The sequence below is a fragment of the Geotrypetes seraphini genome, chromosome 1, assembly GCF_902459505.1.
Source record: "Geotrypetes seraphini chromosome 1, aGeoSer1.1, whole genome shotgun sequence".
In the NCBI taxonomy this organism is placed as follows: Eukaryota; Metazoa; Chordata; class Amphibia; order Gymnophiona; family Dermophiidae; genus Geotrypetes; species Geotrypetes seraphini.
Genome location: NC_047084.1, coordinates 164,086,093 through 164,092,030, shown reverse-complemented (window position 1 = coordinate 164,092,030; position 5,938 = coordinate 164,086,093).

Below are 5,938 nucleotides of genomic sequence, written 5' to 3'. Positions count from 1 at the left end.
CATTATTAGTAAATAAAATATACATAGAAATGTAAACAGCACTGATGATGGCAACACTGGGTCAGTGTGGACACCCTAGACTTGAGTGTTCTCTGCATCACCGGCATTGAAGATCTGCTGTGGACTGTGCACATCTAACACATTTCTCTTGGGTTTGCAACATTCTATATCAATGATGCTCTGTGTTTCAGATCATTGTTCAGGCTTGTGTGACAACCCAAAAATAACCCTCTGAACCTAGGTTTCAGTGGAGAGAAAATCAGATCTGTGCAAAAATTGATGCACAGCAATAGATTTCTGTCGGACAAAGTTGAATGTCACCATGAGCCAGCTTGAATATCTAGTTTTGTAGCATGAGATGAAAAGACACAGTTTCCCAGGTATTTGACCATTGTTGTAGCTCAAGAATTTTGCAAAGCTGTGGCCAGTTTACTGTTCTGTTGCAGTGATACAAGAAACAGGGGTGATTACTTTAAGTTGAAGATGACCTGGGAAGTAGCACCGTTCTACAGCGCACTTGAGCCGTCCAATACCCTTGTCAAGAAGCACGGAACAACAACTGTTTCAGAGGAGAATGTGATGCAGCATTGCTGTTGCTAGCTTTTTGTGTGCCAACGCTGAACTTTGCAGCTCTTTTTCCCTTTGTGATTCAAGGAACTTGATTCATTAAATGGCTTCACAGATAACTTGTTTTGTATATATATATATATATATATATATATATATATATATATGTTTAAATCACATCACAATCACACACTAAGGTGCTCAATTTCAAAGGAAAAAAAAAAATTCTCAAAAACAGCACAAAGGGACAGATGGACATTTTTCTTACCTAAATGTGTAAATTGTGATTTTTAAAAAAGCAGAATTGGGATGTTTTTCACTGAATCCATCCAAACAGCAAGGGGGCATGTTGGTGGTATGTTTTGGGTGGGACATGGGCAGATTTAAAATCTGGACAGTTACTTATGTTCCATTATCGCTAAAAATAATGTCCAGGACAATCAAGAAGTATATTTTATCTAGACCTGTTTCAGTCATGTCTAAGAAACAAAAAGGTGCCCTAACTATCCAGCTGTCCATTGGAGGGATAAAAGCATGACCCTTTTCTAATCTAATCTAATCCTCTATTTGTGTATCGTGCATACCTATGCAGGCTCAAGGTGACTTATAGCGAGAAGAAGGTAGGAAAGGCAGACCATATACTAGACAAAGTGAAAGAGAGGAGAGAAAAAGAGACAAGACAGACAGATGGAGGGGGACAAAGAGAAACAAGAAGGCTTAGGCATCAAAGAGAAGGGTTTTCATTTTTTCCCGGAATGCGGTTCGGTTAGGCTGTATTCTGATCGTTTCTGCGAGGCCATTCCAAATTTTCACTCTTAGAAAGGTTAGCATGGAGTGAAAGATACGCTTGTATTGGAAGTTTTTGGTAGATGGGAGATTGAGTTGTATCCTGTTGAGAGTTCTCCGAGAAGTTGACCATGATGTTGTGAAGAGATGGATAAGTGGAGCATCAGAATTTACATGGAGTAGGTGGTGAATGATGCATGATATTTTGACTTTTATTTGTGAGGTGATGGACAGCCAGTGCAACTGTTTGATGAAGGCTGTGACCAAGTCACAGGTTGAAAATTAGTCTTACTGCTGTGTTTTGAATAAGCTGTATTTTGTGGATTAGTGCAGTGTTAATTCCCATATAGGCAGAGTTACAGTAGTCCACTTGTGGTAGAATCATCATCAGGGTGAAATGGTGCTGGTGAAAGTATGGTCTGATGAGTCTTAATTGCCTCATGGTGTAGAGGGATTTCTTCTGGAGATTGGAGATTTGTGGTTCCATTGTAAGTGTGGAGACCAGAATATAGCCTAGGATTTTGGAAGTTTTATCTACTGTAAGAATGCTGCCCGATGATGCTTGTCGGTGCAGCCTGGCGGGTGGTGTGGAAGTATAGAATTTTGGTTTTGGCAGCATTTAGCTTTAACTTGTTTATTGTTGCCTAATATTGGATTATTTTTTATGTTGACTGAGATTTTATTTTCAGTGTCTGCTTGGTTTTTGGTGTAGGAATGAGAAGAATGTCATCAGCATAGGACATTATGCTTTCGTCTTCAAATATAATGTTTCCAAGGGAGCTCATGAAAAGGTTAAATAGAATGGGGGATAGTGGCAAACCTTGTGGAACGCCACAGAAGGCCTTCTAGGAGTTGGAGTACTCCCCATATTTTTTTTATGGTGTATTCTCTGTTCTGTAGGAAGTTGTTGAACCATTTTAGCACTATTCCTATCTCTGACAGTTTTTTTTAGGAGTAGGTGGTGGTCCACTGAGTCGAAGGCTGCAGAAATGTCAGATTTGAGGAGTACAGCCTGGCAGCCCATACTGAGTAGTTGTTTGGTTTTAGTTATTATCGTGAGGACAAGAAATTCTGTGCTATGTTGTTGTCAAAATACGAACTGGGATGGATGTAGACATGAATATTGCTCTATGTAAGTAGTAAGTTGTTTGCTGTTTGCTTACATGGGTCTTGAGAAATTTGGTAAGAATGGGGATGCCGGCGATAGGCCTGTAGTTTGAAGCTACAGATAGATCTGCCTTTGTTGTTTTAGGTATAGGGGTGAGGACAATTTTTCCCATTGCTTCCGGGAAATGGCCTTGGTTTAGAAACATAGAAATATGATGGCAGATAAAGGCCAATTGGCCCATCTAGTCTGCCCATCCACAGGAACCGTTATCTCGTTCTCTCTCTGAGAGATCCCATGTGCCTATACCAGGCCCTCTTGAATTCAGACAGTCTCTGTTTCCACCACTTCTTCCGGGAGACTGTTCCATGCATCTACCGCCTTTTCCATAAAAAAGTATTTCCTTGGATTACTCCGGAGCCTATCACCTCTTAACTTCATCCTATGCCCTCTCATTGCAGAGTTTCCTTTCAAATGAAAGAAACTCGACTCATGTACATTTATATTATATAGGTATTTAAACAACTTTATCATATCTCCCCTCTCCCACCTTTCCTCCAAAGTATACAGATTGAAATCTTTAAGTCCCCATATGCCTTATCACGAAGACCAGACATCATTTTAATTAATTAGCCTTCCTCTGAGCCGACTCCATCCTTTTTATATATATGGAACACTGCCCATACGCCGAGAAGTTGGATAGGCTGGGGCTCTTCTCTCTGGAAAAAAGGAGGCTCAGGGGAGATATGATAGAGACCTTCAAGATCATGAGGGGCATAGAGAGGGTGGATAGGAACAGATTCTTCAGACTGAAGGGGACAACAAGTACGAGGGGGCATTCGGAGAAACTGAAGGGAGATAGGTTCAAAACAAATGCAAGGAAGTTTTTCTTCACCCAAAGGGTCGTTGACACTTGGAATGCACTACCGGAGGAAGTGATCAGGCAGAGTACGGGACAGGGATTCAAACAGAGTTTGGACGGATTCCTGAGGGATAAAGGGATCGTGGGATACTGAGAGAGGTGCTGGGATGTAATACAAGTATGGAAGGCTAACCAGGTAATAAGTATAGAAAGCCAACCAGGTCGTGCATGTGCAAGACCGGGGGGTTAGGACTTCGATGGGACAATAGGACTTCAAATGAGAAACCAAGGGGGCCCCTTCTGGTGATTCAGACAGGTCGTGACCTGTTGGGCCGCCGCGGGAGCGGACTGCTGGGCAGGATGGACCTGTGGTCTGATCCGACGGAGGCACTGCTTATGTTTATGAAGGTGTGGCCTCCAGAATTGTACCCAATATTCTAAATGAGGTCTCACCAGAGTCTTATACAGAGGCATTAATACCTCCTTTTTCCTATTGGCCTACCTCTCCCTATGCAACCTAGCATCCTTCTAGCTTTTGCCGTCACCTTTTCAACATGTTTGGCCACCTTAAGATCATTGACCCTCCTAGTGTGATGTGTATAAGACGGAATTCTTTTCAAAATCTTCTTAATTATAAATACTGATTTTTATATATAAATACTTTAAAAAAATATATTTAAAGGTTAGAAGACCTCAAGTGTTCACGGCCATCTGTCTTTGGAACAAGTCCTATCAGAACAGCCCCTTGTGAACTATCATTAGTCTCGTATGCCTTTTCTTTTATCTTTTTATCTCAATTAAATTCTTTTTTCTTTTAATCTTTTATAACTTTGAAACTCATTAATAAATGCCTATGGGTGTGGTGGTATACCAAGTACTGAACCTAGAGTAATATTGCTCAATATTCAGGCTTATTAGCTTGTAAAGCCTAAAATACTTAGCACTGTTAAATGAATGCTCTGCTCAACAGAGTGTCTCTGTTTCACTCTAATAAGAGCTTCCTCAGGAGATCTTGAATTGTTAAAGTTAGTTGCTCATTCTTATCTGGCCATCTTGGTAAGAAAAGAAATACCATCAATCAGGAAAAGCAAACTGACTTAAGCAAAATGGATCCGCAATCATTTACAATAGCATTGTCCTCCGTCGAACAATACAACGGGGGAGCTCAGACTGACTTACAGCTTTCTTCAAATCCACATAAACTGATTACTGAAAGTTAAATTAAGACAACCTTAAAAGGCTCCTTTCCAAACTAGAGACTACTTAAACTACCCTAACAATACAACTGTTGTACTGTTGACTTGAGGTACCTACTTGGGCCAATCGCTCTGCCTACATAGAACAATGGAGAAACAAGCTCCCTAGTAATGCCATAGTGAAAAAAAACAATGGCGAACTTCTAAACGAAGGCGTCTTGAGTTTTAATTTTCCCCTCCTGGTGCACGTGTGGGTGCAACAGCGTCTTAAACGTAATGACGTGAATATCTTCTGAGCAGCACCAAGTCAGAGGAAACTAAAAGTTAGCCCACAGTGTAACACTAGAGGCACACTAGATTCTTAAAGGAGCCATTCAAAGGCACACTAAAATATATTGAACTAAATGTATTGAACTAAAATTTTATATTGAACATATGAGCAAACCGAATATTGCCAGTCATCCATTCACCTACTATTTTTAACCCGTGTTCTAATCTTCATAAATAAGTTTTTAAAAACTGACTTTAAGTTATATATTTTAAGAAGAATGGTAATCATACTGTGGTCATTAATTAAAAATTAGATCCATTGTTTAAGTGGATTTATATGAAAAGCCTATGATTGAGACAGTTTATGATGAATTGAATGACATTATTTTATAATAAATTAAATAGAAATATGTTGCACTTATTTTTGGCTTTAAAATGAATAAAGATGTTACAAAAAAAAAAAAGAAATTTTTTAAATGAATTAATTAAAAAGGTTTTTTATACTAAATCAACAAAAAATATACTTTTTTTTTTAACTAAAATTGATGTTTTCAAATGACAACTATAGATTAATGGAGTGGCCAGAGAATTACATTTACATTCAAAAAAATGTTTGCCCATTTATCATGGTATTTGAGACCCTTAGGATGTAAACATACAATCACACCCATTTAGGAGGCTGGTGATCCAGATGATGATTTGTTCAGGGGCAGTCGCGAGGAGATAAGAGGGGCAATTGTCCAGGGGGCTGCTGTGTGTGGATACTAGTTTTCTAGTATCGGTGATGGATAGATTAGAGAATGTGGCCCAGATTTGGCCCGCTTTTATGGGCAGTGGTGTACCAAGGGTGGGCTGTCCGCCCCGGGTGCACGCCCCACCCTCCCTATTCTTCTGCTGCCTTTCCTTAACAAGCAGCAGCGGCAGTAAACAGGGGTGTCCGCGGGTACTCACCGGCATTGCTGAGCTTCTGGCTGGTTCTCCTGCTGAAAGCCACGCGTGTCCGCCCCTCAGAGTGAAGGCTTCAGACGCAGCCACAGATCGGTGAGGTGTAGACGCCCGCGGCTTTCAGCAGGGGAACCAGCCAGACATGCTGGGCAGGGAAGGGGGGAGGGTAGAAATACTGCACAGGCAAGGGGGGGAGAAATGCTGCAA